We start from the raw sequence: 27,511 nt of genomic DNA, 5'->3' as shown, positions 1-27,511 counted from the left end.
CAGTGTGGGAAAGATGGTGGGCGTGTCTGATTTATTGTGAAAGTACTTTTTAGTGGCAGACACTGTTGGCTGTCTTACCAACAGCCATTCTGCCTTTGCCCTTGCTGACCAGAGTCCTCACTGCATTACGAGTGACTCGGAGAACATGCTGATTGGCCTAAGGCAGGGTTTCTTAACTTTGGCACTACCGACATTTGGGGCTGGATAATTCTTTGCTGTTTTGTGTGTTGTAGGATGTTTGGCAGCATCCCTGGCCTCTACCCACTAGATGCTAGTAGCACCCACCTCTGAGTTGCAACCAAAAACATCTCCAGACATTGCCAAATGTCTCCTGGGGGGCAAAATCAAGTCAGGCTGAAAACCACTGGTCTAAGCCTTAAACTCTAAGCCAGTGGTTCTCAAACTTGAATGTACACCAGAATCGCCTGGAGGAATTGTTAAAAGACAGATTGCTGGGCCTCGCCCTCAAAGTTTCTGATTCAGTAGGTCTATGGTGGGGCTCGAGCATTAGAATTTCTATTAAGTGCTCAGGTGATGTTGATGCTCCTGGTCCAGGGACCCCACTTTGAGAACCACTGGTCCAAGTCATCCTATTCCCCCGGCCAGTTAGACCAGAGGAAAGGGCTTCCAGGAAAGGTTTCCTTACTGATGATAAGAGACACTTGGGAAGAAACAGTCCCTTGTCTCCTTGGATATTGTCAAGTTTGCACTGATGTCTGGAGCTGTGGTGGCCATCCTGTGACCCCAAGGGGGGAGCTGGCTTGAGGACCAAACCTACCAGCTGAGGCTGGGAAGAAGCTGGTTCCTGGAGGTGGCTGAGTCACAGAACTAAGCAACGCGGGAGCTGTCCTCAGGAGATCCTGGAGAGTGAGATGGCGAGTCTTCCTTTTCATTTAAGCAAGTAGTTCCCAAACTTTGCTGCCCATTAGAATACCTGAGAAGCCTTAAAAACTCCCCCACAGCATTTAAGCCAGAATCTCTGAGTGTAGGACCCAAGAATCAGTATTTTTTTAAATTTCCCCCAAGTGTCTCAATGTGTGGCCAAGTTTGAGAACTCCTGCTACTGAAAGTGCGGTTGGTGGACCACCAACATTAGCATCACCCAGAAACCTGCGAGAAAAGGAGAACCTCAGGCCTCCTCCCACAGTCTGAGACCTACTGACTCAGAGTCTGCATTTTAACAGGTAATATGTGCTCTCTACACACAATAAAATTTGAGAAACAATGGTTTAAGCCATTGTGAGTTGTTTTTTCTGTTATGGGCATCTCAACTGCTACCATCTTGAATATCATCCCAACTGTAGGGCTCACACATCTGAACACAGGGTTCACATACCTAAATCATATTGAAATAATTCTTTCAAGAGAGACCCCAGTAGTCTTCCCAACACTGGAGAGCACTGTGGCCGTGTCCCATAAAGTTGACCACGCCTATCCTACGACTTAGGAATCCCACCTCTGGGCATACACCCTTGAGAAAAACTTACATGTGCTCAAGAAAACAAACACAAAAATATCCCTTGCAATTTTGTCACATCAGAAAAGGGAGAAAACCTAAATGTCCACAGTCGGGGAAATTGATAAATAATTATGGTATATTCGGATTACTATAACATTAGCCAACACCTACGGAGCAGACATTGTCCTAAATGCTTTACATGGATTACCTTGTTTAACCTCATAGCTTCCCCACAGGGCAGGCCTGATTATTATCCCCATTTTATAGATGAGGAAACTGAGGTACAGAGCAGTAACCTGTCCAAGTTACTGCCAAAACTCACTGAGCGAGGTGAGATTTAAACCAAGCAGTCTGGCTCTAGAACTGACCCCCTGACCTTTCTCCATGGATGTGCCCATTTCTCTGCCCACACACACCATGTCTGTCACAGTGCTGGAATACTTAACCACAACTATTATTTTCATGCACATCTGCTGACCTCCCTTGGAGTGCTTCTCAACCCAGATGCCTATGAGAATCACTTGGAACACTTTTTTTCAAATTTTGGTAAGACATACATAACATAAAATTTACCACTTTAACCATTTTTAAGTGTACAAGTAAGTATATTCACATTGTTATGCAACCATCACCACGATCCATCTCTAGAAGATTTTCATCACCCTAAACTGAAACTCTGTCCCCATAAGGAACTCCCCATTCCCCTACTCCCTCCAGCCCCTGGGAATCACCGTTCTACCTTCTGTGTCTATGAATTGGACTACTCTAGGCACCTCATATAAATGGAATCACACAATGTTTGTCCTTTTGTATCTGGCTTCTTTCACTTAGCGTAATGTTTTCAAAGTTCACCCACGTTGTAGCGTGTGTCATAATTTCATTCCTCTATAAGGCTGAATAATATTTCATTGTATGTATATGCCACATTTTGTTTATCCCTCCATCCATCAACAGACATTTGCGTTGTTTTCACCTTTTGGCTACTGTGAATAATGCTGCCATGAACATTGGTGTACGAGTATCTGTTTGAGTCCTTGCTTTCAAACTCTTTTGGGTAGATAGCTAGAAGTGGAATTTTGGAACATACTCTATGTTTAACTTTTGGATGAACCACCAAACTGTTTTCCACGGCGGCTGCACCATTTTTACATTCCCATCAGCAACACAGAAGGGTTCCAATTCCTCCACATCCTCACTAACACTTGTTATTTTGTGGTTTTTTAGATAATGACCATCCTAATGGGTGTGAAGCAGTATCTCATTGTAGTTTTGATTTGCATTTCCCTAATGATTAGTGATGTTGAGCATCTTTTCATGTGCTTATTAGCCATCTGTATATCTTCTTTGGAGAAATGTCTATTCAAGTCCTTTGCTTATTTTTTAAATGGGTTGTTCAGTGCTTTGTTGTTGAATTGTAGGAGTGCTTTATATATTCTGAATATCAATCACTTATCGGATACATGATTTGCAAATATTTTCTCCCATTCTGTATATTATCTTTTCACTCTCTTGATACTGTCCTTTGATGCAAAAAAGTTTTAAATTTTGAGGAAGTTCAATTTATTTATTTTTTCTTTTGTTGTCTCTGCTTTTGGTGTCACATCCAAGAAATCATTGCCAAATCCAACATCATGAAGATTCTCCCCTATGTTTTCTTCTGATAGTTTTATAGTTTTACTTCTTACATTTAGGTCTTTGATCCATTTTGAGTTCATTTTCATATGTGGTGTAAGGTACGGGTCCAACTTCATTCTTTTGCATGTGGATATCCAGTTTTCTTATCTAGGACACTTTTAAAACTCCTTCAGTCCAGGCTGCACCCCAGAATCTCTGTGTTGGGGCCCAGGCATCAGTAACTCAAAGCTCCTCAGGTGGTTCCCAGGGGCATCCTGGGCTAAGAACCCACAGCACTGAAATCTTCTTGGTTCTGGATCATCTTGTATTGGTCTTGCATTCCCAGTTCCTAACACAAGGCATGGCCCGTGGAGATATTCAATGGTTTTTTTTTGGTGAGGAAGATTGGCCCTGAGCTAACATCTGTGCCAGTCTTCCTCTATTTTGTATGTGGGACACCACCACAGCATGGCTTGATAAGCAGTGTGTAGGTCCACACCAGGGATCCAAACCCGTGAACCCTGGGCTGCCGAAGCACAGTGTGCAAACTTAACCACTACGCCACCAGGCCAGCCAGCCCCCTCAATGGGGCTTATGCTGGGCCTGGGACCACTGTGGGAGATTCTAGCCCTGGAACTTTTCAAACACATGGTTCCCCAGCACCTTCCACGCCAAGTGCTATGCCAGGTGCATCAGAGGAGATGAACAAGAACTGGCCATGGGTTCAGCCCAGAGGAGCTAGGTGGACTTGGGAGAGGCCACAGAGTCAGATGGTAACAGGGTGCTGGACAGCGCGGGGAGGCTGTCCGTGCCACAGCATCAGAGAGGGCCGGCTGCTGGGGAGGGCTGCCTGGGGCCAGGGCTGGGGTGCAGCCTTGGAGGGCCAGAGAAGAGGGGGAGCTCAGAGCAGGAAGAACTCGAGCAGAGGTGCAGAGGTGAGCACTCAAGGAGCAAAGGGGGAGGCCTCGCTGGAGAAGCTCCTGGAGGAGGACAGGAGCAGTCGTAACGGCAGCTGCCATCTGCTGGAAGCCTGTCCATCCAGACTTCCCACCGTTATGTTTCCTCATCTCTAAACTGGGGACAACAGCAGCACTCACCTCACAGGGCAGCCGGGAGGACTAGGTGACTTAGGACAGGAAAAGGCCCTGGAATCATGCCTGACACAGAGGAAGCACTCAACTATGCCAGCTATCTATTCCATCATTATTATCTCCTATAATCTCAACAACCCTAAGAGATGTATACCATTACCTCTATTTTTAAAGATTTTATTTATTTATTTATTTATTTTCCCCCCAAAGCCCCAGTAGATAGTTGTCTGTCATAGCTGCACATCCTTCTAGTTGCTGTATGTGGGACGCAGCCTCAGCATGGCCGGAGAAGCGGTGCGTAGGTGCGTGCCTGGGATCCGAACCCGGGCCGCCAGCAGCGGAGCCCGCGCACTTAACCGCTAAGCCACGGGGCCGGCCCAATTACCTCTATTTTTAAAGAGGAAACTAGGGATCAGAGAGGTGAAGTCAGTGGCCCAATATCACACAGCAGGAATGAGCCAGGATTCAAACTCTATTCTGTCTGACTGCAAAGCCCATGCACCAATCTTCCAGACCTGGAAGAGGCCTCCCAAGGCCATCGTGTCTGGCCAACTCCTTCATTTTGTAGAGAAAGACAACCAGAGAAGGGAGGTGACAATGTGAGGTCCCACAGCACGTCAGGCTGAAGGGTGACGTGGTTCTGAGGCTTCCTGGTAGACCAATAGGCAGGACAGGTCACTGCCTCGGCCACTGATCACCACCCACTGGGTCAGCGAGCACCGCGTGCCCCAGGTCCAGGCAGGTCAGCAGAGTGCACTGAGGAGCCAGGCATCGTCCTGGAGGAGAAGGCAGAGAAGTCTTTGTGCAGACAGCTCACCTGCCTGCCGTCCCCCTCAGGCTGGCAGAGATCATCCCAGCCCCCCACGCCCCTCAGCTTGGGCCTGCAGCCCAGAGACCCCTGTGAGAGGCCCCCACGGAGCTTCCTACCCACTCCAGGGAGGAAGTCAGGCAATTACAGATGACCTTTGCAGGGGAGCAGCATGTAAACTGGAACTCATTTGCCTGTGCGATCTTCATAATTACCACAATTATTCCCAATGAGCCATTGTGACCACGGCTTCAGCACAGGCGCTGAGCCCCCAACATGCATCAGCCCCTGCCTCCCCCTCACAGGCTGCCCTGTGTCCCACGGCATCTCCTGCATCCACACAACCCGCTGTCTCTCCACTTTCCCATGACAACCGCAGGGGTGGGCCACGGGGAGCCAGCTTCACCCCACTGCAGAGACGAGGAAACAGAGGCTCACCCTCACCGAGGATGAGCAGCCCGTAAGCAGTGAGTTCTGGTGGGAGCTGGCCCCTAACACCTCCCCTGGGCCCCATTTCTTCCCACTCCACAGTTTCCTGGGCGAGATAGAGGGACCCCTGAGGAATTCCCTCTCCTTTAGAAACAGAGGGGAAGTGGATACACAACTTGCACCCACGGTATGATTTAGGGAAGTAGTTTCTCAACCTGGATGTGTGACAAAATCTCCTTTAAACAAACGCATGGTACAGTCCCCACCCTGGAGATTCTGATGCTGCTGATCCGGGTCTTGTTTTGTTTTATTTTTTCAAAGTTCCTTCATATGATTTCAATCATTAACCCAGGTTTGGGAAATGTTAGGGGGTCCAGGAAAGAATTCCTGATTATTTCCTGTTCTTTCCCTCACTGTTAACTTTTCCAACAACTGAAAGCTTCTTCTTTTTCACATCTAAATAACCACTGGAAGAGTTAAGGGAAGAGATGTGAGTCATTCACACTTTAGCATAAATAAGTTTACTCAGCCAGCTTTCTGCCTAATGCCTAACTGAGATCCTGCCTGTTTGCGGGGGAGCAGGGTAGGAATTAGGAGTGTTGATAGAAGAGGAAAGAGAAGAGAGTAGGAAGACAGAGGGAATAGAGGTGCTCCTGAGAGAGGTATTAAAAGTAAGGGACTTTGAACCAAGCCAAATGACTTGAATGGTATGTCTCATAATGGGAAACCTGGAGAGAGACTTGAACTTGTAGTAACTCATGACAGAGTCCAGACAGTAACTAACCAGCGTTTGCCTGAGCTCCATGGGGGAGACCAAGCACAGCGTAAAGACCTGCCTGTACAGCCCACAACTGGGGAGTGAGCTAACTCCTCACTACTCAAAGTGTGGTCTGTGGACCACCAGCACTGGCATCATTGAGAGTTTGTGAGAAATGCAGAATCTTGGGCTCACCAGACATCCTGACTCAGAATCTCTTAGTCCCCAGGAGACTCCTGAGCACATCAAGGTTGGAGCAGCTCTGGTCTAACCAGCAGTTGGCCCCAGAGAGCCCTGGGAATGACCTGCTTCTAGGAGGACACTGACGGGCAACAGGCAGGGGTACACCATGAAACAAGGGGGGGCACTGGGAAACTGGGCAGAGGGGGTTAAACCCACCAAGGAGCTGGCCCTGAGCTGCTTTCTAAAGGAAGGAAGGAGGGCAGAGGCCAATAAAACCAAGAAGTAAATGTGGGGGCCTGGACGTGGAATCCACCACTGGGTTCATGCTCACTTTGCCACTAACTTGCTGTATGACTTTGCACAAGTGATTGGCCTCAGTTTCCTCTTCTGTCAAATGGGGCTGATGCTATGTTCTCTTGCTGCCTTTTAGGGCTGTTATGAGGCCCAAAGGAGCTAAGATGAGAAAGCATTTTGGAAACCGTGAGACACTGGACTGGGTGAGTCACCATGGCTGCTTCCCAGTGTCCTCATGAGATCCCACATAAGCGTGGCCTTGCAGGCAGCAAAAATTACCTGCTTGCTTCCCATGACCCTTCAGAGCCAGAATCTCAGGTTGAAAGGAGTCGGACAAAACAAGTAACACTCTCTCGTTTTAATGCATCTGCCAGGATTTGGTTTTGAAGAAGACCCTTGGAAATGGAGAGCAGGTACACAGGTAGGGGTGGTCCCAGGGCTCCCCAAATCTCACATCCACCTACCTACCGTGGAGCAGTGGTTCCCCACCCTGACTGCACATAAGAATGATGGATTCTTATGGGGGGCCAGCCCGGTGGTGTAGTGATTAAGTTTGTTGCACTCTGCTTTGGTAGCCCAAGGTTTGCAGGCCTGGATCCCAGGTGTGGACCTACACACCACTCATCAAGCCACACTGTGGCAGCATCCCACATACAAAATGGAGGAAGATTGGCACAGATGTTAGCGCAGGGATAATCTTCCTCAAGCAAAGAGAGGAATATGGGCAAGAGATGTTAGCTTAGGGCCAATCTTCCTCACCAAAAAAAGAAAAAAAGAATGATTGATGTCTGGACCACCTGAATGGCTAAAATAAAAGGACAGACAATATCGAGTGTTGGCAAGGATGCAGAGCAACCAGAACTCTCAAACACTACTGATGGGGGTGTAGAATGGTACAGCCACTTGGGAAAACTATTCATCAACATCTACTAAAGTTCAGCACACGCGTACCTTAGACCCACACTTCCACTCTTGGGTAAACACTCAACAGTAAAGACCGCACGTGGCCACCGAAAGACATACACACAAATGCTCACAACAGTAGTATTCATATTAGCCCCCAAACAACCCAAAACAGTTGAAAGACTAAATCATTTCTGTGCTGTGCCATCCAGAAGCCCTGCTTCAGGACAAAGGTACCTTTCCCCAGCTGCGGGCTGTACTTACTGCTGACAACCCGCAGAGTCTCTCCCCAAGAATTGCCCTCCACCTTACAGCCCTCCCAGCGGGCAGCTCACATCCAGTAACTGTTGACACAGGCCTGGATCCCTTGCCTTAATTCAGCACAACTCGGAAGTGCCATCCCAGCCTCAGTGCTCCCCATGGGATCAAGTGAGGCCTGGGTTCAAACCGCACCTGGGTTCAACGCTCCCTCCCCCTGCCTAGTCCTGCTGCCCGCCCCTCTTACATGTGTTGTTCCTGAGAGTCCCTCCCAATGGCCCTCCCGCACACGAATCTTCATTTCAGAATCTGTTTCCTCAGGAACTGAACCTAGCCAACTGGTGTCAGGGGTGAGTGGTTCTAGAAAGCAGCCCCTGAACACTGGGATGGGAGAGGGGTCACCCACGTGTGGCTGGCAGTGGCTCCACGACTGCAGGCAGCAGCGAGGAAGCTGCTGACCCTTTCCCAGATGGAAGGGGCAGCCTGGGCACTGCAGGGGCAGTATCTCCCGGGTCTGAGAGGCTCGGGGCACAGGCATCAACGATAAAGCCCAGGGAACCAGACGGCTGGGGCTGCGGCCTCGCACGCACTGCAGAAGACAATCAACGGCTGAGAAGGCTTAATCCCTAATTTAAGACCAAGTGTGAAAGCCCAAGGCCTCCTTAGCTGCATATAAATCCTCCTCTCCTGCAGCTAGAGGGGAGGGGAAAGCTGAGGAGCAGGCGCAGGGCTTAATTATAAGCGGAGCAGAAAGTCACAGAAGGTTGAATTCTCAGCCCAGGAGGAGTCTGCGGCAGCAAGGTCAGGCCCTGCTTGGGAAAGAGTGGGACGGGGAAGTGAACCCTCAGAGCCTAGCACGTCCCCTCCTTGAAGACGAGGCTGACGGTCCTCGCTCAGATCCACCCCCTCCTCTCGGAGCCACCAGGCCAATAACTAGGGGAAGTTACACCTCAGCCGGGCGGCAGGAGGGAGGCTTCTGCTCTGGCAGAAGCCAGGAGAGCAGGTGGGATGCAATCTGAGAGGCTGGATCAAGGGTGGGGGTGAGGCGTAAGGTTGGGTGAGGGCCTGATGCACACTCCCTTTGCTCAAACCACGGGAAAGTGGTGGAGCAAGGGGCGTCAGCAGCCTGACAAGCTCGGGGGTGAGTATCCTCTAAGACCCGAGAGCAGGAGCTGCTGTTACAGAACTGGGCGCCCCGACAGCAATGGAGATGCGAGGACCCCCAAATAAGAGGCCAGCTGGCAGCACTTACTCGTTAGAAGCAAGGTGGGTGCAATTATTAAAACTAATGGCAAGGTCAGAGCGGCAGCCGGGAGGGCCTGACCCACAGAGCTAAGGATGTGGTTAACAGAACCGGGGTCCCCAGGGGCAAGCCAGACGGGCACCAACAAGGACACTGCCCACTCCATACAATCAAAAGAAACCGAGGCTTGATGATCAGGGGGCTGAGGGCTGCAGCCCAATAAAGAGTCATATCCCTTGCCCAGTTTCCAGAGCTGAGCAAGGCTGCAGGTCCAGGTGAGTAAAGGAGGGAGCAGGTGCCCAGGGGTAATGGTCCTGTGACCCCAGAACAAGTGGACGTGTTAATGATTCCACCAGGCCCTCCCAGAGGGGCTCAGCCAGCCATCTATTTGGGTAACCACCACTGGAGATAGCCAGGCATTTCAAGGACTATTAGACACGGGGTCCACGTGGACATTGGTACCAGGGACCCAGAAAGTCTCCCCGGCCCCCTTTTAGGGTGAGAGCATATGGGGACCAGGTGATGGATGGATTCCTGGCCCAGGTCTGGCTCACAGGGAATCCACTGGGTCCACCCTGTGTCACTGTGTGACCCCGGGCAGTCACCTCCCCTTGCTGGGCTCCGTGTCGCCCTGCATGTGAAGGGCTGCACAGGCAGGGAGGCTGGCAGAGCGGGCGGTGGACTCATCCTGAGATCCTGCCGGAACACCCAGAGGAGTGAGTGCCCTCGGAATCCGCCAGGCCCTCTTCACGTCCCAGGCCTGCCCCTTCCTGGCAAGTCACCCTTGGGCTCATTTCTCATCTGCATAGCGGGAGTGAGGCACCTGCGTCAGCGGCGGCTGTGAGCACCGCGAGGGAGACCCGTGTGTCACAGCACCTCCTGCTTCCTCTCTCAGCCGCGACGGGCACGCGGCTTATGCGCTGAGGAACCCGGAGCGGTCTAAAGAGAAGGCCCCACCCTCCGCCCCCGCCCTCGGCCCCACGCCCACCCCCAGGCGGCCTCCCTCCCGCGCCCGCACCAGCCCTCCTGGCTCTCCACCTGCATCACTCCAATTCTCCCCCAACATGATCAGGTTTTCCCTCCATACGAAATCTCTCCCATCAGGAGAGAAACATGGTGCTGTTCCTCTCATTTAAAAAAAATAAAAAAGGCCTCCCTATTCAGCTCCTGCCCCAGGGCCTGCTCCCTTGGCTCACAGAGGACACTCCTGGGAAAGCCGTCCATACGGCCTGTCTCCACTCCCTCCAGAGGCCCCTCCAATCAGGCTCTGGCCCTCCACTGCCACGACTAACCCCCACGGTGCCAAAGCCCCTGGTCCCTCCCTAATCCTCCTCCCAGGACCACTTGGCTGCCACCCCATCGGCCCTGACATACGTGGCCCCTCGGCTTCTCTGACATCAGGCCCCCGCCCCCACTCCCATCACTCCTCCGTCTTCCGAACTCTGTGGGCCGGTACACCCAGGGCTCAGGCCGGGGCCTCTTCCCTTCCCCATCTCCACCTGCTCTCCAAGTGATCTCATGCAGGCCCGTGGCTTTAAATACCCCACTCTTATATTTCCAGCCCCAACTCTGCCATTGAACTCCAGTCTGTAAATCCCCTCACCCCCTCAACATCCCGTCTGGATGTCGAACAGCCTGACATGTCCCAGTGGAACTCCTGAGTGCTCCCGAGTCTGCTCCCACCCTGGTCTTCTCCATCTCAGAGTGACACCACTGTTCACCTGAAGCTCAAACCTAAGGCCTGGATTCCTCTCCTTCCCTTGCCCCACATCCCATTGACGCTCCCTTCCCTGTACCCAGAACCCAGCCACCCCGCCCCCGCCATAGACGTGCGGGTCCACAGCATCACCATCATCTCTCCTGGAGGATGTCTAGTCTCCTGACAGGTCTCCCTGCTTCCACCCTTACCCCTGCCAGACACCCTTCCCAGACAGTCATCTTTTTAAAACACAAATACAGTTTTGATGCATCACACTCTGCTGAAACCCTCGGTGACTCAGCATCTCACTGAGGACAGATCCTGGGCTTGCCGGCCTGCAGGCGAATGTGGAGACCCCCGGCCTGTCTGTTTATCCTCACCTCCAACCACCCCCAACCCCATGCCCCTCCAGACACTGGTCCTTTCTGTGTCCCTCACATACACCAGGCACTTTCCCGCCCCAGGGCCTTTGCATTTGCTGCTCCCGGTGCTGGGATGCTCTGCCCCTGATGTCCACAGGCTCACTTCCCGCCTTATTTAGGTCTCTGCCTCCACCCCATCTAAAACAGTAAGCCCACCCCTGTCACTCCCTAGCCCCTTGATCCTGTTTAATTCTTTCTTTGTAACACTTAATCACTCCCTAACGTTACTTCTTTTAATTAACAGACTATTTTTAGAGCAGTTTTAGGTTCATAGCAAAATTGAGAAGAAAATACAGAGAATTCCCACAATATCCCCTCCTCCACCCCCACAGGCCCCCCTACCATCAACATCCCCATCAGAGTGGTACAGTTGTTACAACTGATGAACCCACATCGACACATCATCAACCCAAGTCCACAGATTACATTAGGGTTCCCTCTTGGTGTTGTACATTCTGTGGATTTTGACAAATGTATAATGACATGTATCCACCACTATAGTATCATACAGAGTAGTTTCATTGCCCTAAAAATCCCTTGTGCTCCAGCTCTTCATTTCCCCCCTCCTCTCCTCCCTCCCTGTCCCCAAACCCCTGACAACCATGATCTTTTTATTGTCTCCATAGTTTTGCCTTTTCCAGAATGTCATATAGTTGGTCTTTTTGTGTGTGTGTGTGTGTGAGGAAGATCAGCCCTGAGCTAACATTCAATGACGATCCTCCTCTTTCTTGCTGAGGAAGATTGGCCTTGGGCTAACATCCGTGCCCATCTTCCTCTACTTTATATGGGACGCCGCCACAGCATGGCTTGACAAGCAGTGCATCAGTGCGTGCCTGGGATCCAAACCAGCGAACCCTGGGCTGCCGAAGCGGAGTTCGAGCACCTAACCACTGCGCCACCGGGTCGGCCCCAGAATGTCACATAGTTGGAAGCATAGAGTATGTAACCTTTTCAGACTGGCCTTGTTCACTTATTAATACATCTTTAAGGTTCCTCTGTGTCCTTCACGGCTTGATAGCTCATTTCTTTTGAGTGCTGAATAATATTCCATTTCCGGATGTAGCACAGTTTGTTTATCCATTCACCTATTGCAGGATGTCTGGGTTGCTTCTAAGTTTTGGCAATTAAACTCCTTGACATTCACAACACACAAATAGCAGGTTTAAGGCACTGATGAGTCCTGCAGTAAAGAAAACTCTTTAGGGGCCGGCCCAGTGGCGCAAGCGGTTAAGTGTGCGCGCTCCACTTCAGCGGCCCTGGGTTCTCAGGTTCGGATCCCAGGAGCGCACCAACGCACCGCATGTCAAGCCATGCTGTGGTGGCGCCCCATATAAAGTAGAGGAAGATGGGCACGGATGTTAGCCCAGGGCCAGTCTTCCTCAGCAAAAAGAGGAGAACTGGCAGATGTTAGCTCAGGGCCGATCTTCCTCACAAAAAAAAAAAAAAAGAAAACTCGTTACCTTGGGTGAACCCAGTTTTCCCCAAACTTGACCATTGACAGTGCATCCAAGTGCAACCTCCCACCTCCTGGGGCCACAGGAGCTCATCCTAGGAGGACAAGCCCTCTGGGCTGGGGCAGCCAATAAAGTTTCTCCTTGAAGGAACAGGGGCTGAGAGCAACAAAGCAGAGGTGGGGGCACCGAGGTAAAGGGAATGGTTGAGTTTGGGGTTTGGAGGATGTGGGTCAGGCTGCGGTGAGGACCCCAAGAGGAGCAACGAGAACTAAATTGGCGCCCTGGCTCTGGTGCCCCACAGCCACGTAGCAGCTGGGTGCCCTTGGGTGGGCCACCTCCCTCCTCTGCCTCTCAGAGGCCCTACTGCCCAGAGCTTCTGAGGCCATGCGTGAGTCCTGAGGTTGGTTTCTAGAGTTCAAGAAGCCTAATGCTTCTAACACCCAGACTGAGTCTCTAGAGACCATTCCCCTTAAATGGATCCACAGGGAAAGAACAACCCACAGAAATGGGAAAAAATATTTGCAAATCCTATTTCTGAAAAGGGTCTGATATCTAGAATATATAATGAACTCTAAAAACTCAACAAATTACCCAATTAAAAAATGGGCAAAGCGGCCAGCCCGGTGTTCGCAGGTTCAGATCCTGGGCACGCACCGACGCACTGCTTGTAGAGCCATGCTGCGGTGGCGTCCCATATAAAGTGGAGGAAGATGGGCACGGATGTTAGCCCAGGGCCAGTCTTCCTCAGCAAAAAGAGGAGGATTGGCATCAGATGTTAGCTCAGTGCTGATCTTTCTCACAAAAAAAAAAAAGAAATGGGCAAAGGATATGAAAAGTCATTTCTCAAAAAAAGGTACAAAAGGCCAATGAGCACATAAAAAGATGCTCAACATCATTAGTCATTAGAGAAATGCAAATAAGACCCATAATAAGATGTCACTTCATACCCACTAGGACGGTTATGATAAAAAGATGCAACAAGTGTTGGTGAGGATGAGGAGAAATTGGAACCTTCATCCATTGCTGGTGGGAATGTGAACTGGGGCAGTCTGGAAAACAGTCGGGCAGTTCCTCAAAAGGTTCAATGTAGAGTTATCATATGACCCAACAATTCCACACCTAGGTATAAATCCAAGAGAAATGAAAACACATGTCCACACAAAAACTTGTATATAATGCTCAGAGAAGCATTACTGGGCCGGCCCCGTGGCTTAGCGGTTGGGTGCGCACGCTCCGCTGCTGGCAGCCCGGGTTCGGATCCCGGGCACGCACCGACGCACCACTTCTCCGGCCATGCTGAGGCCGCGTCCCACATACAGCAACTAGAAGGATGTGCAGCTATGACAGACAACTATCTACTGGGGCTTTGGGGGGAAAAATAAATAAATATTAAAAAAAAAAGCATTATTCATAAAACCAAGAAGTAGAAACAACTCAAATGTCCATCAATGGATGAATAAATAAAATGTGTATATCCACAAATGGAATATTATTCAGTTATAAAAAGAATAAAGTACTGACATGCTACAACATGGATGAACCTTGAAAACATTATGCTAAGTTAAGCTGGTCACAAAAGACTATATATTGTATGATTCCATTTATATGAAATATCCAGAATAGGCAACTTCATAGAGACAGAAGTAGATCAATGGTTGCCAGGAGCTTGAGGGAGAGGAAATTGAGTAGTAACTGCTAATGGGCATGGGGTTTCTTTTTCAAGTGATGGAAATGTTCTGGAATTAGACACTGGTGATGGTTACACAACTTTGTGAATGTGCTAAAAGCCACTGAATTGTACATTTTAAAAGGTTGAAATTATGGTATATGAATTATATCACAATTTTTAAAATGTATGTATATAAAAGGATCCACAGCTCCTTGGAGAAACAGCTGATCGCAGCTCTGAGGAGCCTAGAACGTCTTCATTCCAGAAAGCAAGGACACTTGCAAAGACCAGTGTGGTGCTATGAAAAGGATGCCAGAGCCAACCTGAAGAGGCTCCGCCTGGCCAAAGATGGGACAACTTGAGCACCACTGAGAATAATGAGGGCAAGGACTGACACTCCTCAAATTTATACAAATCCACAATGATAAAAAAAATCTAAATCTAAAAAAACAAAACGTCTGATAATAACAAATATCTGCAAGAATGTGGAGCACAGGGATCCTACACACACTGCTGGTGAATGTGTGACCTGGCCCAAACACTTTGGAAAACAGGCGAGCATTCTCTAGTAAGTTTGAAGATTCACATCCCCCAAGACCCAGCAGGTCCACTCCCAGGTACACACCCCGCAGAACCGCAGCATATGTTTACCCAGAGACATGAATAAGAACGTTCAGAGCAGCATTATTCACAACAGCCACAAATCAGAAATGACCCTGATGCCTGTAAGCAGTAGACTGGACAAGTAAATCGTGGTATACTCCCATATTGGAACACTATGCAATAATGAAAAATGAAAGGGCTATGCTACAAAGAACCATCTAGATGGTGGGAAAAGAAAATGTTAGGGGCCGGTCCCGTGGCCTAGTGGTTAAGTTCAGCATGCTCCGCTTTGGCAGCCTGGGTTTGGTTCCCGGGTGCAGACCTACACCACTCATCTGCAGCCATGCTGTGGCAGTGACCCAATACAAAACAGAGGAAGACTGGCACAGATGTTAGCTCAGGGACAATATTCCTCAAGCAAAAAGAGGACGAGTGACAATGGATGTTAGCTCTGGGCCAATCTTCCTCAGCAAAAAAAAAAAAAAAGTTAAAAAAACAGACAAAAAAGAATACATAACTCCATTCATTAAAATTCAAAAAGAGAACTATTTGTTTTTGGATGCATACTTACATGGTAAAACCCAAAATAAAGCAGCTAATAACCCTAATTATTTAGAATGGTGGCTGTGGTGGGGAAAGGTCTGAGGGGGTCTTTCGGAGCTGTGGCAATTCTCTGCTTTTGACCTAGATGGTGGCTACGTTGGTGGTGGTTTTATATGAATTTTTTAAAATGTGTAACGTATTTTATATACTTTTACATTTTAAAAATGGGAAAAATACTGGTCACCTTTGGAGGTTGCTAGAGCACCAACTCATTTCTCTAAAAATTGATAAAGGGAAAAAATTGAGCCTTTATACTACTGTATGCAGCATATTCCAGAATAACAAAATAGGTGAAGAGAGAAAGTTCCTTATAGAAGTCTAACGCAAACAAAATGATCAAATTAGAAAAATCACCATCTGGTGAGGAGAAAAATGTGATGGAAATTGCACATTAACTTGCAGTCAACATGGGACGGTCACAGCTCTCAGGGCTCCCCACCTCTCCTGGCCCCTGCATCTCCCCAGCCCCTGAGGGGAGCACCTGACTTCCCCGCAGACACAGGGCTCCAGCCATCCGGCCAGGCCATGCCAACAGGGAGACGGGCTGATCTGCGTGGGTTCCGCATGCTCTTTTGTGTCCAAAATTTGCACAAATATTCCCAGAGTTCTGCCAAGAGGGGCACAGGCCCCTCCTCAGCGCAGCCCCTGGAGGAAGCCTCCAGGCCTGAGGTTTGGGACAGAGCCTGGGGTCTCCATTGCCCAGCTCAGCTGAGCAATGGGTCAGGGTAGCCTGGGGGTGCGGAAGTGAGGGGGTCCCAGGAGGAGCAGGGTCTCAGGATCTGGAGCTGTTGCAGGCTGGGGCACCCAGTCTCATTCTACTGTCCCACAGACCCCCAACACCAAGGCAGTCTGGGGGGCCCTTCCCATCCTCACATCCCTCAGGTGGCAATGTTGTGACTTGATTTCTCCCTGTCGGGCTTGTCTTGGCCCTGTGTGGGGAGTGATGAGGCGAGAAGGAAGCCAGCTGTGATTTGCCACCCACCCCCGGCCCTGTCCAGTGGCACCCAGGCCAAGCCAGCTTTGCAGCTTACCAGGCCAGCTGGTGCGAGGGGGGAGGGCCCAGCAATGCCCAGGCCGCCGGGGCTGGCAGAAGGGCCCACCCAGCCAGTCAGGGCCAGTGACAAAGGGGCTGGGAAGGAGGGCAGAGGCAGGGATCCTGGGCTCTGTAGGGTGGGGAGGTGCCCCGTCTGGGACAGGGCCAAGTGGGGCAGGTGAGATGGCAGCTGGTCACCCAACACTCGGGGAGCAGGCGGTGGTGGCAGCCTGGTGTCCGATGGAGCTGCTGATAGAGGTGACACCAGATATCCTGCTGTGGGTGGGACCAAGGGAGCGGAGGCAGGAATGGAGAGAGCCGTGTTCAGACCGAGTTTGAATCCCTGCTCTATCACACATTCACCAAGGGTCCTGGGCCAGGAGCCTGTAGCCCCTCTGCAGCCTCGGCTTACCCATCGGAAAACGGGGCCTGTGAAGGTGAAGGCAGCAACAACAGCAGGAGCCTGGTACGGCGCCCAGCACACAGTACGTCTTGACAAGCATCACATGCTGTCATGATGGACACGGGGGCTGCTGGGGGCTCGCAGGGGTAAGCAGGGCGGGGGACAGCTGAACGCCAGGCAGATCCACAGACGCAAGCGGCTTTCACCACTTCCTACGGGCACACGGCACTCAATACGTATTTGCTGAATGAATGCATGAGAGTAAAACTAGGAACCAGCAGCCACTAAGACAATTTATCAACCAACCAGAGGACCCCAAGGAAATATCTGAGTTCAAATCCCAGGTCTGCCTCCTTCCAGGCTGTGCAACCCCAGGCGAGTCATATCACCGCCTCCCCCCAGAACCTCAGCTTCCTCATCTATGAGATAGGAATAATGGTAATTAATGCATACCTTCCTCATAGGCTTACGGCAGGGCTCAAAATGGATGTGAAAGTGGAGGTGCTGTGGGTGCCCCTTTATCAGAAGGGGTGCCCATCCCCCAGGCGCTGTGGGTTCTGGCTGCTAACAGCTCATAGTTGCCCCCTTCTGAGAGTTGAGTGGCTTCTAGATGAGCTGCCTCACCTGGAGATGCCTGGGAGGGTATGCCCTCTCCCGGGAGGCAGCCAATGACTCCCTGGTACAGGGTACAAAGGCCTGGGCCCTTGCCCTAAGGAAGGACAACCCCGCAGAGTGCTCCCAGTTGCCTGTGGGATCAGCCCAGAGCCAGACATCAGCTGAAAGTGCGTCTTTCCCCAGCTCCTCCCCTGCCCCACCAGGCGCCTTCGCTCCCTTCCGTGAGCATCCCTGCAATAAATCACTCGCCCAGGATTCCCTGTCTCGGGTTTGGCTCCCAGGGAATCTGACCTAAGACAGAAGTATTTTGTAAACTATGAAGCACCATGCACAAGTACAGGGTTGTTTTATCTTCCAGGAAACACCGAAAGGAGAGAAGCTGACAGGGTGTGATGTAAGTGGAAGAGGAGGTCCACTCTGTGGGCAGAGCCGTGCTCCCCTGCCCTCCTGGCCTCACAGGCAGGTAGGGGAGACAGACAAGAAGCCAACAAGACTGTAACATCATGCATGCATAAGTGCTATGAAGGAAAAGAAAGCAGGGTCAGAGGATGGAGAACAACAGGGGCTATTTTAGATGAGGTGCTCCAGGAAGGCCTCTCTGAGGAGGTGATGTGGGCAGAGATGTGGACATCGTGAGCCAAGCAGACCTCTGGGGCCAGGTACAGGGAACAGCAGTGCAAAGGCCCTGAGGCAGGAGGATATTTGATGCATCCAAAAAATGGCCAGGAGCCCAGTGAGGATAGAGTTGCGTGAGATGAGGGCAGAGGTATTGGGTAGCCAGATCACACGGGGTCTTATAGGCTGTTACAGCACTTTTTTAAGGGACTTTGGGTTTTATTCCAAATAAGAGGGAGTCATTGAAGTTTTGAGCAGTGGAGGGATGTGATCTGATTTAGGCTTTAGACGGCTCTCTTTGGCTGCCGGGGCAAGGAGGCGGGCAGGAAGACCAGGCAGAGCCTGCTGCAATAATCCAGGAGAGTGACAGTGGCGGCTTAGAAGGGAGGGCAGCAGTGGAGGGGTGAGAAAGGGGTGAGTTCTGACGCCCACGTCAGATCTGGGCATCCTGAACGTGGAGCCAGGCGGATTTCTGATGACGGCATGGAGACGTCAGAAGACAGATGAATCCAACTCCCAATTTACAGAGGGGACAGAGGAACATGTTAAACCACACCACGGGGACGCCAACAAAATCCAGATTGTGGGAAATTCCACAGGACAAATGACCTGGTTTCACCAATGGATAAACTGCCAAGAACAGAGAAAAACATGGAGGGGAAACTATGGATGAAAAGAGACTAAGACATATCAGCCAATCACAACGTGTGGACCTTACTCCAATTTTGAGTCAAACTAACTGTAAAGAAAAAAAAAAAGACACGTCTGCGACAACCAGAAATGTGAATACTGAGTGGATATTTGACAATATAAAGGAATGGTTCCTTCTTAGGTGTAATAACGGTATTGTGAATTGTGATTAAGTTAGGAAAAGTCCTTACTTTTAGAGATATATCTTGATATATCCGTGATGAAATGATGCCTGGGTTTTGGTTTCAATTATTATGGGGGTGGGAGGGGGGGTATAAATGAAACAAGACTGGCCACGTGTTGATAACAGTTGAAGCTGAGCGATAGGTACATAGTGGTTCATTACACTATTCTCTCTACTTTTGTAAATGCTTATATTTTTCCATAAGAAAAAGTTTAAAAATACAGGACAGAGGAGGGGCGGGCCCGGTGGCATGGTGGTTAAGTTCACGCGCTCTGCTTCAGCGGCCTGGGGTTGGTGGGTTCGTATCCTGGGCGTGGACCTATACACCACTTATCAAGCCGTGCTGTGGCAGGTGTCCCACATAAAACAGAGGAAGATGGGCATGGATGTTAACTCAGGGCCAGTGTTCCTCAGCAAAAAGAGGAGGATTGGCAACAGATGTTAGCTCAGGGCTAATCTTCCTCACCAAAAAATAAAAAAGTAAAAAATAAATAAAGGACAGAGGAGGAAACTGAGTCCAAGGGATGGCATCCAATGGCCCAAGGCCCCTGTGTGAGTCAGTGTCAGGGCCAGGACCTCACCCTGGGCCTCCAGACCCCCAGCCGTGCTCCTGCCCTGCCTCGGCTGTCTCTCTTCTCCTCTGGCGGCCAGTCAAGGCTGGACCCAGACAGGCCAGGGATAGGGAGTGCAGCCCCAGGGAAGGCCAGGTGGGGCAGAGGGGGGCTGAGGGATGCTGGGCCCTGCGAGGAGCCGGGACAGCCCTAGGCCACCTGCCCCAGCAAGCCCAACGCGGCTGATTGTTTAAAATATCCGGCACCTGCCCCACCAGCCTCATCTCCCACTTCCTCCCTCGGGTTCCTGCGCTGATTTCCTCCCCAGCCCCTACGCCCACCTCTCACGTTCCAGCCGCTGCATCTTTGTCCCCGCTGTCATGTTGCCTGGAAGGCATCTTCCAGCTCTGAATCTACCATCCTTTCCTTCCAGGTCTACCTCCTGCAGAAGACGCCATGATCAACGCACCCACCCCCATCTTTGGGAGCACTCCTGCCCCCACTCTCTGAGAGAGGTGATCATCTCCACCCCCCAGCGAGAGGTGCAGTGGCACAGAGGTTAAGAGCTCCGCCTCTGGGTCAGACTGCACGGGTGTGAATCCTGCCTCAGCCACTTACTTGCAGTGTGACCTCAGGCAAGTCACTTAACCTCAGTTTCCACATCTGTAAAATGAGATAACCTCATAAGGTTACTGAGAAAACTAAATGAGTTAATAAATATCAATAAACAGAACAATGCCTGGCACATGTCAGCGGACCTCAGGCCCCCCAGGCCCCCAGCACTGCTGTCCAGGCCTGCCTCCCTCTTTTGTGGCCCCCACAGGACACCCCAGTGCCATGCACACCACGGATGCTCAATCGCCACGCCCATGGATCCTCAGCGATGCTCCTTCTGCAGTCCTCCTGATACGCAGACTTACCTTACCCCCTTTCCCATCCCAGCAGGGCTCATCTGCCCCGGGTTGGGAGGAGGAAGGAGAGGAGAAACAAGCCCATGAGGGGACCAGTTAGAAACCAGCCAGAAATAAAAACTCGTCCAACTCAAGTGGCAGCATCTGACTCAAATTAAGGGGAATGCAATTTAAATGTTCATTTTTTTAGATTTCTAAGAAAAACCCCAGGTATTTTCAAGTGTAATTTTAACTATGTTTTTATGAGTCATGACATTTGTTGTATTAAAATGCAAACAGCACAGGATGCAGAAATAAAGAGGAAACATTCCCCATCTTGCCTGGTACCTGGCCTCTCAATACCTGGCCCGGAGCTAAGCTCTTAAGCTCTAATAACAAGCCGGGACGCAGCCTTCTAGACAGTTACACGCAATATGAACACAGAGATACATACGTATACTTTAAAACGGGATCATGCTAAACACATTGTTCTACGGAGTCACTTGCTTTAACTTGCCAGCACATTCTGAGCGTCTTTCCCCCGCGCTATTAAGCTCTGCCCCATTCTTCCTTCTCAGCATCCCCAGCACCTGAAACGGTGCCTGGCACACACAGACGTTCAGTCGAAACTCACTGACCAAACGAAAGAATGAACAGCTGCCTAAAATCACATCGTCTGGAAAGGTCCTAATTATGTCACCAGCTCTTCTGATGGACATCAGCAGTGCCGCGCTGACCACCTCCACCCAGCTCTCTTTGCACCCTGCTAAGAGGGTACCTGGCGGAGAAACCCTGGATGTGGAACTGCTGGGTCAAAACTTTGACGGCTATTGCCAGAGGCAGTGCCAGCCTGTCCTCCCGGCAGAGGAGAGTTCCAGTTTCCCACACCCTCCGCCACGTAAGAGCTTTATCATGACGATGACTTTTATTTAAGGATTAACCTTATTTAGTGACTCCACCCTTGATCATCAAATCTCCTTTTGTCCCTCCTGAATAAAAGAGAGGAGGTACATTTTATTATTTCTTTTTCTTTTTTTTTTTTTGTTTTTGGTGAGGAAGATTGGCCCTGAGCTAACATCTGTGTCAATCTTCCTCTATTTTGTATGTGGGACACCTGCCACAGCACAGCTTGAAGAGCGGTGCGTGTGTCCACGCCCAGGATCTGAACCCGCAAACCCCAGGACACTAAAGTGGAGTGTGCGAAGTTAACCACTACGCCACCAGGCCAGCCCCCATTTTATTATTTCTTTTCTTTTCTTTTTTTTTTTTTCGGTGAGGAAGATTAGCCCTGAGCTAACATCTGTTGGCAATCCTCCTCTTTTTGCTGAGGAAGATTGGCCCTGGGCTAACATCCAGGCCCAATCTTCCTCTACTTTATATGGGACGCCTGCCACAGCAGGGCTTGATAAACAGTGCGTCGGTGCACGCCCGGGATCCGAACCTGCGAACCCCCAGCAGCCGAAGCAGAGCGTGTGCACTTAACCACTACGCCACCAGGCTGGCCCCCCATTTTATTGTTTCTGAGCAGCACTAGGGAACCAAAATCCACAAATGGGAGCAACTCTCTAAGAGAGTAAACAGAAACAGTTTACAGACGCAAAATTTGAAACATCTCATTAATTTCTAAAAATGGACATGTTAATTTTTTTTAATTGTCAACTTCAAACAAGTATACATTGACCCCTCCCCCAATACAAAAGAAGAGAAAATTAGGACCCTTCACTCCCTCCCTCCCATTCTCTCTCCCCCTCCCCATCCCAGTCTAGGGTGGCCAGATTTAGCAAATAAAAATGCAGGACACCTAGTTAAATTTGACTTTCAGATAAACAACAACTAAAAATTTTAGTACAAGTATGTCCCACGCAATATTTGAGACATACTTATACTAAAAAAAAAAATTGTTGTTTATCTGAAACTCAAATGTAAGTAAGCATCCTATATTTTATATGGCAAGCCCCCACCCAGCGTTTTAACATCAAGAGTGTGTGTGTGTGTGTGTGTGTGTGTGTGTGTGTGTGTGTGTGTGTGTGTGTGTGTGTGTGTGTGTAAGATCAGCCCTGAGCTAACATCCATGCTAATCCTCCTCCTTTTGCTGAGGAAGACCGGCTCTGAGCTAACATCTATTGCCAATCCTCCTTTTTTTTTCCCCCCAGAGCCCCAGTAGATAGTTGTCTGTCATAGTTGCACATTCTTCTAGTTGCTGCATGTGGGACGCCGCCATGGCGAGGCCGAAGAAGCGGTGCGTCGGTGTGCGCCCAGGATCCAAACCCGGGCCACCAGCAGCGGAGTGCGCGCACTTGACCGCTAAGCCACGGGCCGGCCCTCAAGTGATTTTTAAATAGTAGTGGAGGCCTCCTCTGCCCTGCCAGTCATCAGGCATCCCGCTGCCCCTCACACCTGAGCTCAAGGCTCCAGAGGCGTCCGCCCCACCCCCACAGACGCGCTCCCCACCCAGTGATGGGCCCAACAACTTCCGTGACATCAGAGTTCCTGTCCCCAGGGCCAGCGGGGCCAGGCTCCTGCTGGTCTTCTCCCATCAGCCCATCCCCCGGGTTCCTGCCCACCCATCCTTTCACGTGGTGCACACTGTCTGTCGCCCAGCTGCTGGAGGTGCTGTGAGCACGTGACCCTCAGCTGGCAGCCCCTTCGGGGACTGCTGCTGCAGAGCCACCATGCCCCAGGCCACACCCAGCACCTGAGGGACGCTGAGGTCTAAAGGCCTGACCATTCCAGGCAAACTCGGCTCTAAAGGGCCACTGTAGCCCCAGAGCGCCCCGAGGGTCCCCAAGGTTGCCTGTTGGGCCTGCATCAGAGCTCCACGTCTCCCTCCAGCCGTCCTGCTTCCTTCCCTGCTGTCCACAGGCGAGGCCTGAGGACCACCCCCTGCCTGCACGCTAATCCCCATGTCCATTTCCTGGGACCCTGACCTGCCCCACCCGCCCAGTCCCCACCTTCCCACCCCAGGCACCAGGCCCCTGGCTGAAAACCAGCCACAAAGTGCCCACAGTGCGTGGGTCTAGTGCTGGCTGATGGGTTTTCTTCATTTGGCTTTCCAGTACCTTCCAAATTTTCCACAACGAGCACATATTACTTTGGTAACAAAAAATAATAAAAGCTTTTTTTTTGTCTTTAAGAAAAATGTAAAAGCAAACCAAGCGGCCCTCCTCCACCTGGCACACCCACTCCTCCCCCATCCCTCCCACTTGCTTCCCCAGGGAGGACTCCCCCCAGATCAGGGAACCACCCCAAACGCTCTCCCCTGTCCTGCCAGGCCCACAGGCAGTTTCACTTCTCCAGTGAAGACTTTCCACCACCAGCTTGTCCTGGCTGGGGGGTTATATGCAAATTTAAGAATGGCTTCCCCATCTCCTACTGGGAGAAGAAAAATGCTGTGTGTCCGGAGATTGGTGAGGAGAGAAAGTATATGATGGGACCAATAAGCATTCACTCATTCTACAAGTACCAGCTAGGGCGACTCTGCGCCAGCGCTGGGGACGCTGGGAACAGGACAAGACCTTGCCCCTGTGGACTTCACAGCCCCAGGGTGAGGGAGGGGGATGGGGGCCAACAATCAAAAGGCCCAGAGGATTCTGAGTGAGGGAGGTGGGTGAGGTGTCGGGAGGGAGGGTGCATGGTCAGGGCTCCCAGCCCAAGCCTGAAGCTTCTGGGAGGAAAAGAAGTCTCCGTGACCCCTGAGGGTGAAAAGGAACGTGTAGGGAGGAGAGGGGAGAGTGTTCTAGGCAGGTGAACAGCCTATGCAAAGGCCTGCAGGTGTCAGAAGCATAACTTATTGGAGGAACTGAAAGCAGTTCAGAGCAGCTGGAGGGCAGAGGGCGGGTGAGAAGGGAGAGGAAGCCCAGGCTTGGGGACAGTGGCAGGGACACTTTAGGGAGACTGCACTTTGTCCTCAGGGCAAGGGGGAGCCATTGAAGGATGCAGAGCAGGAGAGTGACAGACTCAGATGTGCATCTTATAAAGACCACTCTCCTGCTCAAGGATACCCATTGATATGGGTGCTATTATTCTGAGCATCCACAACGGTCACAGTCACACTTAATCACGCACATACTACCGGTCACAGTCACACTTAATCACGCACATACTACCGTGCAGGAACTTTAGCACAGAGTACCTGAAGCCTCTATCTCCACGGAGACAGCAAGCCCCCAGCAGCTAGGTCGATAGCCCTCTTGCTCTTGCGATAGGGAATACAGGTTAAGAACATGGACTCTGGAGCCTGGGTTCAAATCCTAGCCCCTCCGCTTCCAAACTGTGTGACCTTGGATAGATAACCTCTCTGTGCCTCGGACTCCTCATTTATAAAGTGGGTGCAATAACAGTACATACCTCACTGGGCTACTGTGAGGACTGAATGAGTTAATACATGAAAAATAGTGGGAACAGGAGCTGGCACATGACAACTGCTTCGGACTGTTAGCTTGTACTGTGAGGACTGCTCCCTGCCCTCAAGGCCCCCAGGGCCAACTACCTGCAGGCACTAACTAAAGCCTCCACCACCCGCCTCCCTCCACCCCTGAGGCACCTCTCCCTTATCCCTGAGTCTCTCCAGCACTAGGGGCGAGGCCAGAGCCAGAGAGGAGGGACCGCTGGGTTCTAGGACAACCAGGCACTCTGACCTGGGTCTGTGGCCCAGCCGCAGCACCCTCGAGCTGGACCTGGAGCGCTGGACCTGGAGCCAGGAACTGAGTGCCGCCCTGGCTCTCTGTAAGACGAGGACAAGAGCCTCTTGCAGATGTCCTATCAGCTCGGGCTGGGAGAGAGCTCTGCAAATGTCCACATCTGGCACAGACCCAGGACCTGTGGTGGCAGCCTCTTCTGGCCTGGGTTTGCACCTCCACACGGAGTCATGCGATTTGCTCAGAACTCGCTATGAGGACCCAGAGGCTGAGCATGCCCTGGCTCAGGCCTTCCCAGACTCCCTGAGGCTGACCTGGACTTCCCCAAGGTCTGCACAGAGACAGAGACCCCTGATCTGAGCTGAGCCAGGGAGAAAGCGCCAACCCAGAGGCCTGAGGAAAGCCACACCTTCACCTGGGGCCTTCCGCCAAGCCTGGACCAGGCCAGGGCACCCACACCAGGGGCCCAAAAAGACCGTGTGGAGCCATCGGGACTGCGGCGTTTACCTCCAAATGCCACAGGTGCCCGTGAGTTCCAGGTCCAGGAAGGGCCTAAATGGGACTGTTTTTGGTGGCTCTTTGGTCTTGGGGTGCGGAAGAAAAGCCCAAGAGGGGTCTCAGCCCCATCCTTCAGGTTGCCAGCTATTTCCCAGAGTTCAAGTTCATTCATTCACTCATTCCACAAACATTTACTTGGTGCCAGACCCTGGTCAGGTGCAGGGTCAATGGCAGAAATGAATCAGACAGATTCCTACCCTGAAGGCACTTCAGGTCTAGAGGGCGACAGACAAGACATAAATAACCAAACCACAGGCAGACTAGGTGGGAGAAGGCAGGGCAGGAGGCAAGGATCTCACCTGGGCTATCAGGGAAGCTGCCTGGAGGGGGTGGCTTGTGAGTGATGATTTGGACCAGTGATGTGATGGGAAGGCCAAGTAGGTGAGGGACAGAACCTCCCAAATCATTGACAGACAGTTCTGTTTGCACCCCGCTGTGCCAGAGCCAGGGCAATGTGGGTTATTTATGGTTGTGCCCAGAGAAAAGCGGCCACATGTGTCACTGCACGTGGGGTGCAGAGCAGGGTGGGGGGTGGGAGGAGCTGGGGCTTGAAGCTGGGTCTGGCCAAGCCCTGGGGTTTGCCACTGTGTCGCTCACACCCTGATGACCTTTTAAGCTTTTCACCGCCTCCTGCAAGGGAGAAATAAGGGAGAGAGATAGCTCCAACAGGCAGCGAGGGGCCTGGGGGGTAGAGAGGAGGGCAATGCCAGACAGACCACGGCTTCTGCTGTGTCTGGGGGCCGCGTAGCGTCACCTCCTTCTCCTCTCACCGCTCCCATCCCAGCTGTGGGGGAAGGGGTAGAGGAACAGAAGAAATATCTTTAATTGTAAACCAGACAGGGGACAGAGCGCATCAGCTGCTGGGTTTCTCCCCAGCCCACTCTGATCCATAAATAGCCTACGCACCAAGCTGGCGCCAGCCCACCCGCCCTGCTGCTACCGGAACACCCCAGGCCAGAGACTCGGACCCCCAGGTCCTGGGTCCCAGCTTCCCAAGGAACCTATTTCCTGCGTTTTCCCCAGGGTAAAAGCCTCCGTCGCCAGCTCCCTCTCCCAAGGGTCCAAAGCAGGGGCATCCTGGCACAGCCCGGGTGATGCCCGAGAACCCCGGCGCTTGCAAAGCACCTCGGGCCTGGGTTTGCACCTCCACACGAAGGAGTCATGAGATTTGCTCAGAACTCGCTATGAGGACCCAGAGACTGAGCATGCCCTCGCGCGCTCACCTCTCTCCAGGTAACTGTCCAATCTCCCCCCCAACCCCGACGCTCCGGCAGGGAAGACGTCAGCCTCTGCGCCCACCGCGAACACGCACTCCCTAACTGGACCCCTTCCTCCCCGCCTTCTATCCAGGGCCAGACCCCCTACCTGGGGGCAGGAGCGCCCGGCACCATCGGCGGCGCCACGGGGCAAAGCGGGGCGTCTGGGGCCCGGCCTCAAGCCCGGACGACTTCCCGCGGGAAGAGGAGGCTGTGCAGCGGCCGCCGCCACCGCGTCTCTCCGGCTCGCGCCGGGGCTGCGGGAAGGAGGAAGGTCAGAGCCGGGGAGGAGGGGGAGAGGAGGAGGAAGGAGGCGTGCACAGATGGGCGCAGATTAGAGAGGCATTTTTAGCCAGCCAATGGCAGCGGGCGCAGGGAGGCGCGTGTCTGCGCAGGTGGACGCGCCGCGGCGGCTGAGGAGGCAGCAACCCGCTTAGCAGGCGCCGGGCGTGGGTGTGGGGCAGAGGGGGCGCTCCCCCAGCTCCCAGGCCCGCGCCCTCCTCCGGGCGGTGCTCCCGGAGGGCAGAGGGGCTCTGCGGCGGGCGGGTGCAGAAGCACCTGCCCTGCGCCCTCCTCCCCAGCCCTCCTGC

At 51.9% G+C, this 27,511-nt stretch overlaps 1 protein-coding gene across 1 annotated transcript in view; it reads right to left on the bottom strand.

The window, feature by feature from the left end:
* The window catches only part of PACSIN1 (protein kinase C and casein kinase substrate in neurons 1), a 55,810-nt gene extending 28,636 nt beyond the window's left edge, over positions 1-27,174 (bottom strand). Inside the window, exon 1 of the mRNA XM_004424247.3 lies at positions 27,031-27,174. The gene's annotated coding sequence lies outside the window, so the exon portion shown is untranslated. The remainder of the gene's footprint in view (positions 1-27,030) is intronic.
* Positions 27,175-27,511: the final 337 nt, after the last annotated feature.

The sequence above is a fragment of the Ceratotherium simum genome, chromosome 13, assembly GCF_057802395.1.
Source record: "Ceratotherium simum simum isolate JZ-2026a chromosome 13, ASM5780239v1, whole genome shotgun sequence".
Lineage (NCBI taxonomy): Eukaryota > Metazoa > Chordata > Mammalia > Perissodactyla > Rhinocerotidae > Ceratotherium > Ceratotherium simum.
The sequence above is the reverse complement of the archived record's forward strand: the minus strand, read 5'-3'. Positions and strand labels throughout refer to the sequence as shown.